At 36.3% G+C, this 13,763-nt stretch overlaps 1 protein-coding gene across 8 annotated transcripts in view; it reads right to left on the bottom strand.

Moving 5' to 3' along the window:
* Nucleotides 1–13,763, bottom strand: part of LOC106878978 (uncharacterized) — a 198,143-nt gene that overhangs the window by 177,713 nt on the left and 6,667 nt on the right. Inside the window, exon 1 of one of the 8 annotated variants that reach the window (XM_014928355.3) lies at nucleotides 7,662–8,475. The exons of 4 other annotated variants lie outside the window; for them this stretch is intronic. The gene's annotated coding sequence lies outside the window, so the exon portion shown is untranslated. Of the gene's footprint in view, nucleotides 1–7,661; nucleotides 8,476–13,763 lie in introns of those variants that run through there. 3 more of the 8 variants (XM_089350380.1, XM_089350363.1, XM_089350376.1) reach the window with 3 other exon arrangements.

Genomic DNA, 13,763 nt, shown 5'->3' with positions numbered 1-13,763 from the left:
ATCTGCGCCTACAAAATTTGATGTGATACTGGAGTCGTGTCAATCATCATCATCATCGTTTAACGTCCGCCTTCCATGCCAGCAAGTAAATGTGCTGAGTGCTACTTTCTTTCGTTTATCCATCTACTCTCGTGTGTATATAAATCTTTTATTCGCTTCAGTTATTAGACTGCGGCCATGCCTTGAAAAACTATTAGTCTAACGAATCAACTCCAGTACTTTTTTCCTTTCTTTAAGCCTGGCACTTATTCTGTCACGTTTGCCGAACCGCTAAGTCACGGGGACGTAAACACACCGACACAGGTTGTCAACACACACACACACACACACATATATATATATAGAGAGAGAGAGAGTGAGTTAGTGGTTATAGTAACCGGAATAAAATATCCGTATATACTATCGGTATCCGTTACCTGTATTATCCCCGGGTACACCATACAGATAGAGTGCAGATAACAAGATAAACAAGAGTTTATCAGGAACCAATGCAATTAATTTTCTAATTATATATATATACACACACACACACGCACACATATATATATATATATATATATATATATATACATACACGAAGCGGAGGTAAAGAATACGCACACCGCCCTTTTTCGACCTAACCCTAAACACCGGGTATGCGTATTCTTTACCTTCGCCTGTATACGACGGCCTTCTTTCTGCTTCCGTTTACCAAATCCACTCGAGGCTTTGCCCGGCCCGACGCTACAGAAGACATCTGCTCAAAGTGCCACGCAGTGGGACTGAACCCTGAACCATGTGGCTGCGAGAAAAAACGAAAGAGTATTTCGTCTGTCTTTACGTTCTGAGTTCAAATTCCGCCGAGGTTGACTTTGCCTTTCATCCTTTCGGGGTCGATAAATTAAACACCACTTGCGTACTGGGATCGATCCAATCGACTGGCCCCCTCCCCCAAAATTCCGGGCCTTGTGCCTAGAGTAGAAAATATTATTTAAAACAGTTTGTTCATGTATATACCACACAAGTGTATACAGAGATAGAGCATGAAGTGTTATATACTTATGCATATTTGTTATATTTAGTAAATTCTTACACAACAGAATCTAAACATATACATATAAACCACTTTATAAAGTATTTGGACTATATAGTGTATGTACTAATTTGTATGCGCGTGTGTATGTGAGAGAGAGAGAGAGGGTGGAGAGATGTATGTCACTGTACTCTTAAAAGTATTCAAGTTTCGTATACATTTGTCTCCACCCCATTCCAACATGCTAAAACGGTCATTGAAATTCGCGTGTGCGAGGGTGAATGTACACAGAAAACAAAACTACTTCACAGAAGACTTTTTAATCCACACATTTGAATCGGATCGTTCTTGAGAGAAAGAGAAATCAGCAGTAAGAATAGTGTATTCGTTCGTTCGTAATGTTCCGATGACACACGCACCAAATATGCACCGGCCCGCCATCGCATCCCAGTCACCTCCACCCCTGTACATCTCGGAGGTGTGGAGGTACACGCATGCGAGCACGGTCACGTACGCAACCATGCACGCATATTAACGAAGCACACTCACACGCATCACTACACAAACAGATAATCACGCGCAGAACATGTACAAACAAACACACATAAGCAGATGTATGCTTGGACACAGGGCGAACACGTACAAGCGAATATATATACACATAGAGTGAAGAGTAGACATACATGCAGTAGACAAGCACATGTGTATCTATATACAAGGTCATACATGAGTGCATACACATGACTACAATATTCACTCACGCAAAAAAGACAAGCGTAACTACATATACCTGAAGTTTAAAAAAATGTTATTTATCGTTGGCAAATACACAATTGAGCAGATATGCTCTCTCACACACACAGGCATACAACATTATAAACAACGCATATATAATGTATCTGACAGGGTACATAAACATACGAGTACACGCGTATACATTCATCGACACATATATAAAACAAATAACCATACGTATGGAGAGAAGTAAACATACATAAACAAACTCGGTACGACAGACGTACACTAGCACTATAACACAGAAATAAGACAAGTTACACATGCATTCAAACATATATACAAAGGCAATGGCAACGTAGTGCACATTTACATGCAGACACATACAAAACATGTACGAGACACAAATTTACGCAACTTCGTATGAATGGATGAGTACATGTATATGTGTGAACGTATTTAAATATATGTGTTTGTGTATTTACAAAGAAGATTATGCATGTCTGTAAATATGAATGACTAAATGAATGAATGAGTAAACGTGTATGTGGATATGTATCGCGCCTGTCTTATATACATGTGTTTGAGTATGCGTGCATTCAGATATATATGCGTGTATGGAAGTACGGCTGCTGCTTCAACCATCACCGAGTACAGTTCACGTAAGAAAACTAGAAGACGAAAACTTGCACTTAAAATCATCTTAGTCCGGGTAAAGCTGAGAGTATCAGTCTGCGTGCATCAGCCAAGCAAAACTGCGATCTATCTTAGACATAATGTACACGGAAGCTAATTGCACAAGTTCGTGCTCTGACAAAAACTAGACAATCAAAATTGCTACTAACCCCAACTATCAATTTGTATTTTCATATCTATATTTATATTTTTAAAAAAACTGATAAATAAAACATAAACATCAGCACTGTTGTTAGAGTAGAATTGGAGCGTATGCACGACTGTTTTCCGATTCCTGGATACAACCATTTTTTTTTTCTTCATATGTCAGCATAAATGCATTAAGGGAAACGTTTGACATTCACAACATCCCTTCCCCATACTCTTTAAAATCCGAAGCGTTGTGATCCCTTTAAGAAATATCATAACAAGTGCCTATCATCTTAACTGGAAAACATTTTATTCCACCAACGACGAGACATAAACATATATCACATCTTCCAAACTAACTTGCCCTAAACATTTCCAATGCTATGTCGACAAGCTCAATAGACAACACTCCTCTAAATCTGAGACCTTATTAACACCAGATCGATTTTGCTTTCCCTCCTTTCAGACTCCATAAAAAAAAGTACCAGTTAAATACTGGAGTTGATATAATTGACTGTTCCCTTTCCCTCAAATTTCTGCCCCTGTATTGGTAGAATTGTTAGAAAGATAAAATATCTAGTTGTATTTAGTTACAGCTCTTTACTATTTAAGTTCAAATTCAGCCGAGGATAACTTTGCCTTTTATCCCTCCGAGGCCAATAAAATAAAAGCACCTACCGAGGATGGCTATAGTCGGTACAATCGACAAGAGCAATCGTTCTAAACTGGGGCCCCTATGGCCCTTGAGTGTCCATATAAGCGTCCCCTGTTAACATTTATGTGCAATAAACTGGTTATATTTCTACAATAACAATTTTTTTTAATTTACACAATTCCTAATAATAATATTTAATCATAAAAATATAACAGGAGTATTTTTGACATCGCATGGCTTTGAGGGCCCCCTGAATAAAGAGGAACCAAAGGGGCACATAAGCAAAGAAATGGATGAGAAACACTGGACTAGAGTCAATTTACGTCCTGGGCTTATGTCGCGCCGTAATCTACTTAATCCTTATGGGATGATAAAATAAAAGTAATCGAATACTGGCTATATTTGACTACATTCACGCACAATATGTGTGACTTTGTGCCAGAGTTGGAGAAACCCTATACAATTTTTTTATTTCTGTTGCTTTTAACTTTAATGAGTTCAAATCTCACTGCAGTGAGATTTGAACTCATTAAAGTTAAAAGCAACACGAAATATAATAAATATCAGTTAGTCTCATACTGTGGTCAATTCATTCGACTTTATCCATGATCTATTAACTGTGCTCTTTCTCTCTGTTTGTTCTACAGTAAAATCCACACGAAACTGACTTTTGTCTTTCATATATCCGTCTGCGTGTTAGCTAAATAATTATCGACAAGACTTAGGGAATAACTTTCACTATCTCATGGACGAGCAGAAAGACAAGAAACTGTGGGTTAAAATATTAAAACATTAATTTGGGAGGAGGGAGGGGGCATATTTAAACATTGAAATTTTGGAGAAAAATAAACATTTTTTAAGAATTGAATTTCCTGTTGGATGAAACGGAGGAATACCAAAAAAGATATATAAATGAAGAAAAACAACTCCCAATTTCTTGCCCATTTTCCTTTCCCCGTGAGGTAATGATAGCTATTCTCGTAAAATGCCTGTAGAAATAAGTCCATTTACATTTTTTTAGCACACGCACGAAAAAAGTTTTGGACTCAAATATTCATCATCACACTGGACAAAATACTTACCGCCTTTTCGTCCCTCATAACATTCTGAGTTTAAATTCCGTCGAGATTGACATTGCCTTTCATCCTGTCGGAATCGATTAAATAAGGACCAGTCAAGGAATGAAATCGCTGTAATCGACTTGCCCCTCCCCTCAAAAACTGCTGACCATGTGCCAAAATTTCAAACCAAATTTTCTACTTTAAAACACGTAGAGTTCAAATAGCCATTGAGGTCGACTGTACAGTTAATTGAGGTTGACTTTGCACTTAAACTCTGTAGAATCGAGAGGAAAATGTATAAGTCATGTACTAGAGTTTCATTCATTCAACTAATTGGTGTAGTGCCAATATATAAAAAAAATTACTGTTTTTATAGCCACAAAAAGTCTTTCGTGACAGATTACATAAAGATGAGGTGACAGAAGTAGCGGCATTTCAGTTTTCTCTAAAAAAATAAATAAATAAAATGTCAGATTTGTATTGACATCAAAGCAATAATAAATATTTAATATTAATTTACTTATAGCTGAGTGAGAGAAGGAAGGGTATCGCTCGTGATTTATTTTACTTTTTTTATTATTATAAGGACTCCCGAAGCTGGTGCAAAAGGAAGCAAGGAAATTATTCTCAATCCGCAGACTAGATTCCAAAGGATTGGAAGAGAATGAAGGTCAAACTTGACCTCAGTGGGATTTGAACTCGAAGTGCAATTGAAATATCACAAGGCAAATTGTCAAATGCGCCAATAGTTCTTACCAATTCGCAACCACCCGGACAGAAATAACACAAATATGACAACAGAAGATAAATAATCAACAGACTAAAGTATACACCCCTCCTCGCAATTACGAATATGCTTATAAATATAAAATGGGATGCACAGCCATTCAGAAGATTGGTGTAATAATTATTAACATCAACACGAAGCTACAGAATTGAAAAGAAGAAACAATCAGCCGGTTAAATCAACTCGTGTATTTTAATTGTTATATTCTTTATTTTATCGACCTCGGTAGGATGAAGGCAAACTCGGCCTCAGAAAGATTTGAACACAAAACGGAAAGAACCAGCAGACACTTTGTCCGGTGTCCTACCACTCCTGCTATCCATCAATATGATAATGATAAGTCACAGTAATAATAATAATTTCTAAAGGTTACAGACATAATTTCTAAAAGTTTTCTTTTATTTGCCAGAACAATTAGACATTACGAGTACAAAAGCAGTGGTTGTTAGCAGAAAAAAATGAAAGCAATTCGCGAGTGTAATAAATAAAATAAGCATGACTTCAAGGCCAAATTTTTTTAGGAAAAGGGTTGTAGTTATTTTAATGGAGCCCTGTAGTTGAATGGAACTTATCTTATTGAAACCCCAGAAGAATAATGACGATAATAACTCTGCTTGGCATTCGGCCAGAAAATATCGTGGGATGTAAACACATACAAACATAATACCTATATCCGTACATACACACACGTGTCTGTCTGTCTATCTGAGTGCGCTTGTGAATAGACACAGACACACACGAGTGAAAGACAATACACAAAAACGGATCAAAGCATTTAAGTGTTTATACACTTCGATATCTTTTACTTCAGTCTTTACTCGTTCTTTTTTTCTTTTTCGAAAACACCACATTCACACATATATATATATATATATACACACACACACTTAAAACCTTAAGTTATTTTCTTGTGTATATATGCGCACACATGTACATATTGTATATTTTATATAGTGTAAACCTTATTTCATTATATATATAATCCATGCTTCATAATTCTGCTTGACACATTCGAACCTTATCATCTGATCCTTGCAATTTACGGACGAATCTGCCGGAACATATTAAGAATGAATAGATAAAGTATCTATTCTATTGTTTAGATTCTCGCTGTCCAGCGTACACCCCATAAATTCTATGTGTATGTAAATATATTTTATATATAGGCCTATTTTATAGGCACGTAAATTTTGAACATATATTGTATATTATACATCATATTTATAACTTATACATATTTACATATATATTATAGAATTTTATATATACAAATACATATGTATATTTCACATATATACTCTCTTTCTATGATATATATATATATATATACAAACACAAATATACAGTAATACTCAAATATACACATTTACACGCACGTTATATTACAAATCACATATATATATATATATATATATGTGTGTGTGTGTGTGTGTGTGTGTGTGTTAAGATCATGCAACATATATGTGTATACGTGTGTAAAATATACATTTTATCTACATTATATAAATTATACTTCATATACGTATATAATTGTACACATAAATGACACACACACACACACATATATATATATATATATATATACACATACATATATACATGAGTGAATGCTATGGACATAGTTTTGGAGTTGGTCGTGTGTTTTACATGCACGTGTGTCGTTTGAGGAAGGAAGACAAGATTTGGAAGAGCAGTCATGGATAAAAGGTCAAAGTTCAGTACAAGTTCACCACAAGCTATCCAGTCAGAAAGACTACAATACAAAACTCATTTTTAGCCAGAATTTGTATGAGAATATTTAGAGAGGAGAGTACTTTTTTTTTTTTTGGAAACTGACACGGAAGTAAATTATAACTATCAGAATTAAGCAATCATCATTAGCATTATTTAATAATAATAATTGTCATTGCTATTAATTTTCTTTTCAGTATTCTCTTTGAAATGTGTTTCTACATTACATATATTTTAACAATTTTTTTTACCGACTTGTTATAAAAGGAGCACACGCACATATATACATTTTTGTTTTTATGTTCAGTTATAATAAAAACAATTTTACATTAATCCGAAGGGTTAACTCTATACTTTTATAGAGTACAAATTTATTATTCTTAAAAAATATTGACAGTAACTGCGAAGTTTCGACCAGCTAAGCCATGCGTGTGTGTATGTTTGTATGTGTGTATATCTACGTTAGCATCAGTTTGTTTATAAGAACGCCTGATTTTTTCCTTAAATATCTTTATGAATTTATTCCGATCAATGAACACAAACTTTTGCCATTATTAAACCGCATCTATAAATTTCATACCCTCTCATTTCCTTGTTTTCTTAATTCAATCAACCTTCTCTACTTTTTATGTAAATCAGTAAATCAAAATTTTATTGTAAATCATTTCTTATTTTTTTTATTTCTCTTTTTTCTTCCTTTACATTATTTTAAGACATAGGAACAACGGTAATACAAATGATGAAAAAAAACGAATAATAAAAAGAAATAGTTTACCAATTCTACGAAGAATTGAAACAAAATACGAAGAAAAAAATTACAACATAAGAAAAGCAAGGAAAATATATTTATCTTACCTATAAACATAAAAACAAGAATCCCTTCTCTAAATTTAGAATGATCTATCAACTGAAATCTTGCGACTGACCCGGGTCACCATGTCAATCTAATCACAGTTGGTCACTCCAGGAGTGATGGTGGTGAACGAATGGACGGATAGAAAGATGAACAGAGTATGAGTAGGGGTCGACCAACTGAAGACGACGACGACAGCATATGAAGACAGAACAAAATAAAAACAAAAAAAAAAGCTAATGTGCTATTCAATACTTTTTTTTTTTTCTCGGAACAACCACTTCCACCGATCACAATCAAGAGCCAGGAAATACGTCTGAAGATCCCCCCTCCTTATTACCCACCACCATCACCTCTCGACGTCTCCCACCACCATCGAGACAAGAGAAAGAAGAAGAGTGGAAACGGGAGGGTAAGCATTTGAGTGACATCAGGAGGATTCTCCTTAAAGAAACAAAGGTTTAAGTTTCTGTAAATATAAGGAAAACACGTGGGTATAGCCCAGCAAGACAGATAGTGAAGTGAGCTTAAACTTCTCCGTCTGTCTCTGCCTCTCTCTCTCTCTTTATCTATCTATCTTCTGTGTGAGTGTGCGTTTCTGTCAGTGCCTTTAAGCATGTGTCTGTGAGTGTAACAACACATGTAACGAGTAGTTGAGATGTGGAGTTAGGTTGAGAGAGAGAGAGATACGTGCTGATGATGTTAGGCATCATCCATGTTTAAACAAGAGAAGACACATGCCGGACGGGACTGGATCGGATCGGTCATCTTGAAAATGTTGGCTACACTGTCTTGTTCTTAAATGACATTGTGTACGGGCGCCTGTATACGTGTGCGTGCTTGTGATTAACTGATGAGGACATATAGAATAAAAAGAAAGAGAGAGGTAGGGACAGATAGAGTAGAAAGAGACTCTTTAAGACTATAAATAAGCAGAATATAACGTACGGTTCAGCGTGTTGAGAAATATTTAGCTAAAAATTTTTTGCACAACAAATTCGAATTTCAATCAAGCATATAAAACCAGAAAAAGAAATATTAATTAAATAAAAAAAGAATTTAATGTATAACCGAAAGATGCTCGAGATATTTAAAACAGTAATAAAAAGTATACATATCTCTTGATAGAAAAAAAATATTAAGTAATATAGGCTATTATTGATGAGAAAATCCAGCCTCTACTACAAAACTAATGCCAACTTTCAGAACTGGCTGTTATTGTTGTTGTTGATATTGTTGTAGCTGTTTATAATTTTTCTACATACTGTTCACCAAAGTGCAAGGTTGTCAGTAATGCACTCAACATACATGTGCACGTCTATATCATTAATCAATACATTCATGATATTGATTTAACTAATCTCTTTCTCTGTATATGTGTGTGTGTGTGTGTATATATATATATATATATATATACACACACACACACATAGATACTTTTATAAAATATATATATATATATATATATATATATATACAAATATAACTATATATATTTATATACATTTGTATATAATATATATACATATAGACGCAGGAGTGGCTGTGATAAGAAGCTTGCTTCCTAACCACATGGTTTCAGGTTCAGTCCCACAACGTGGCACCTTGGGCAAGTGTCTTCTACAATAACCTCAGGTCGATCAAAGCCTTGTGAGTGGATTTGGTAGAAGCCCATCGAATTTATGTATATATTTATGCGTGTTTGTGTCTGTTTGTCGCTTGACAACTGATATTAGTGTGTTTATCTCCTAGTAACTTAGCAGTTCGGCAGAAGCAAACTGATCCCAGTGTTTATTTTTTTAAACAGCACCAGGCTTACAAAGAATAAGTCCAGGGGTCGATATCTTCGACTAAAAGGCAGTGCTCCAGCATGGCCACAGTCAAATGACTGAAACAAGTAAAAGAATATATATATATATATATATATATATATATATATATATATATATATATATATATACACACATGCATATCTATACATAAGCATTTATACACACACATACATACATGTACACATTCAACATCCACTTTTCCATGTTCTATGAGTCAAATGGAATTGGCAGATTTTCTATGACCAACTCCCACTTGTTTCTCAAGCAAACAAACATCATGTGATGTCAAGACGGGGGTACACACAAACATACATAAATATATGGCTGCCACTTTAGCATGCAGTCTACCTGCCCATTTACACTTTAGTGTGCAGTCCAACTCTAACCTTGACCCTAACCTAAAACCTTAACCAAACCCCTAATCCTAAACCACATCAGTGTAGACAATGGATAATGTGGGAGATCATATACTAAACTAGCACCCATATAAGCATATACTTCTTATGGTTTTTGTTTACCAAAACTGCTGGCAAGGCTTTAGTAGAAGAAACTTGCCCAAGGTGATGTCCGATGGGACTCAACCCAAGACCACATGGTTAGGAAGCTACCTTCTTAACCACACAGCCATGTCTGGACCTATATATATATATCATCAATATGGTTGAACGTCTCCTTTTCCATGCTTACATCAGTCAGAATTTGTTATGGTAAATTTTCTGAGGCCAGACATCATTCCTATGCATGCATATATATATATACAGAGAGGGTGAAAATTAACTAGGCATTAGAAATTACTTATAAAATTTTTCGTATCACTGAAGTCACGATGAAAACATATTTTAAACTGACAACACTAATGGGGATTTCTTATTTTCCAGATGGACGTTGACTATTCAGGAGTGAGCTAAGATAGTAGCACACTATGAAGTGTGGAATTCCATTGTTTTGGTTCAGAGATGGTGACATTCATGGAAAGGTAAGCATACAACACTTCGTCTGGAGACAATAAAAAGTTGTCATGCAAAGCTGATGACCATAGGCTCTGTGAACGATGCTAGAAGTGGCCGTCCAACCACATCCCGATCAGTGGAGAACATGGCAACAGTGCAGGAAATGTTTCATCACAGCCTGCAAAAATCAACATGTCAAGCAGCTCAGTATAAAGAATTGAATTTTCATCTGAGGAAACCCCATTACGTGCGGGAGCTAAAACCTGAAGACTGTGACCACAGAAGTCCAGATGTCACTCCATGTGGTTTTTCACTAACAAAATTCCATGCAGCACTAAAATTTTGTCAGTGAACAGGTCGCGGTTTCAAAGTGCCGAAAATATTTTGACAAATTTAAATATTGAAGTAAATCTAACGGTTTTTGTGTTTTTAAATGGCTTATAAACACCTTCCATTCTGCAATTGTTTATATATATATATATATATATATATATATAAGTATGTATGTACATCATCACCATTGGCATCATTTTGCATGTTATTATGAGGAGGGCAGTTTATCAGTATGCAATAAGTTGGAAGACTGCATCTTTCTGCAATGTCATAATTTTAGCATTGTTTCTATGGCTGGATGCCCTCCCCAACAGCAACCACTTCACAGAGTGGTCTGGGTGCCTTTTTTTTTTTTTTTTGGTGGCATCAGCACTAGAGATTGCCCAGCTATCAGCAAGACTAAAGAGTCCTGTCAAACCCTGCATTGTCATTGCTTGAATTGATTACCAACCACTTACAGAGTGCACTGAGTGCATCTTGTAACACTAGCACTTCTGGGGTTATCTTGCAGTTTGTCAAGTGAAAGAGAGACCTTATCATGAATGGAACAGACTTATTGTAAGAGGATGCTAATGAGAGAATAACAGAAGGAAGTAATGGAAAGAGGAGAATCAAAAGGGGTCAAGCAAGGCCAGACCAAGGATTACTGTGAAGGAGGAGAAAATAGGGTGGGCCAGTTTGGTAAGGTCTTAAAAAGGTTTGTTGGAGTTACACAGGTTTATTGTTAAAAGAGGGTGGTAGAGGTGAGATTAACACAGGCAGTGTTAGGGAAGGGGACAATAGAAGAGACAGTGCAAGGTAGTGTTCTGTGGTTGGTGAGAGAGTTAGAAAATGATTGGACAGTAGTGCTACCCAGTGTTATAAATAGGTGGGTGTGGTTTAGAGAATAGATGGTGGTGGGGTACAAGTGTACAAAATAGGTAGGGAATGCATGCACTAAGCTTGCACAAGAGGATAAGTCTTCTACAGCACTGCATACCACCAGTCAACATGGTCTTCTATCATCTCCTTCAACAGATGTAACAACTTGAGATCATTTGTCACCATCTCATACCAAGTTTTCTCTGTATCTTTCTTCCACAGATTTCAGTGCTCTGCACTTGCTTATGTAACGGTCATCTTCCATTCACATTATATGCCCATATTAGCACAGTATCCTCTCTTGTACACTAGATCTGATTCCACTTTTACCTAGTTTGTCTCTCGGTTCATTTATACTTTGTCATTCATAAACACTAACATAGTGAAGTATGCTTGCTTCGTTTTTTTTCTAACCTTTACATGTCTTCTACACTTAAGACCTACATCTCATTGCCATGCAGCAGCACACTTTGCATGCAATCTTCATACAATATGCTCTTGATCTTGAGGGATGAACCATTTCCAATCTGTTCTTATTCTATCTACCACATGTTTGAAGCATCCACTCCACTGATAATTTGGTCACCTAGGTAACAAAATCTATCAATTACTTCTAGGGAAGTATCTGTGCGTTTGAGAGGACTCTTAATGCTTACTCCTCCAGTGTACCTGCTGCATCTGAAATCTACCTTTTCTATTAATCTACCTTTTGTTCTTCAGCAGTTTGTACCTGTCCAGTGATTAAACTGGGTAAACCTCAAGGAATTTCTACTGATTCTTCTTTTGCAGGCAAAGCACAGCCATTTCCCTGATGTTACAAGGGTCCTGTCCTCCTTCCTTCTTCTCTCTATCTCTCTCTCTGAGTGTATGTGTGTGTGTGTGTGAACATATGTGTTATTAAACAAACTGGGTTACAAAAAATAAATCAGAGTGACCAATTGCATGAATTTGAACCATAAAGATGAATATAGGTATTTCATTTACAAGATTAAATCTTCCAAAAGCAAAACAAATGCCTGGTGGCAATTGCAACCAGCTCCCAGTCAGAAGGGAAGATTTATCAGCCATTAAGGGAAAAGACAGAAAGGACAGCAGTGCATACAGATTTCTGCCTCAATAAGCATCATCAGCACAGCTATTCTACCTTAACTCCAGCAAAGTCATATACAAAAAGTGCAGAGAACATTATGGCCTAGAGTAATTTGCATAATTAAAACAGTGTGTGTGTTTGTGTGTGTTCTTGTCTTTACAATGTGTGCTAGTTGTAAATGAGTGTTATTGTCATACAAGCAGTGTTGTTCGTCTTTAATACTTTGTGAAATATGGGGAAAATACCTGCTTGCTTAGAAATAGGTAACAGTTGGTGATGGGAAGGGCTTTCAGGTAAAGAAAATCTGCCTCAAACTCCATCTTATTCATGCAAGCATGGAAAATGAATATTAAAACAATAATGATGACATGCATGAGCATCTGTGGGTATATACATATATTTATATATATATATATATATATATATATATCATCATCATCATCGTTTAATGTCTGCTTTCCATGCTAGCATGGGATGGACAATTTGACTGAGGACTAGCAAGCCAGAAGGCCGCACCAGGCTCCAATCTGATCTGGCAGAGTTTCTACAGCTGGATGCCCTTCCTAACGCCAACCACTCTGAGATTGTAGTGGGCGCTTTTATGTGCCACCGGCACGAGGGCCAGTCACACGGTACTGGCAACGGCCACGCTCAAAAAGGTGTTTTTTATGTGCCACCTACACTGGCAATGACCTCGCTCGAATGACCTGGCAATGACCTCGCTCGAATGATTTTCTAACGTGCCACCAGCACAAGTGCTAGAAGGCAACGCTGGTAACGATTTCACTCAAATGGTGCTATCTACGGGCCACTAGCACGGAAGCCAGAATGCATATGTGTTTGCATGCATGTGTATACACACACACACACGCGTGTGTGTGTATATATATATATATATATAAATATATATACACACCAATGAAGAAGCACTATTAGTCTCCTTCGATGTCATCAACCTCTACACTAACATTCCACAAAACTACGGAATAGAGGCGATAAAAATCCTGGTTAGAAAAATACCCCAAAGTTCTCCCGGAC

The sequence above is a fragment of the Octopus bimaculoides genome, chromosome 1, assembly GCF_046866305.1.
Source record: "Octopus bimaculoides isolate indiv1 chromosome 1, ASM4686630v1, whole genome shotgun sequence".
Taxonomy (NCBI): domain Eukaryota; kingdom Metazoa; phylum Mollusca; class Cephalopoda; order Octopoda; family Octopodidae; genus Octopus; species Octopus bimaculoides.
The sequence above is the reverse complement of the archived record's forward strand: the minus strand, read 5'-3'. Positions and strand labels throughout refer to the sequence as shown.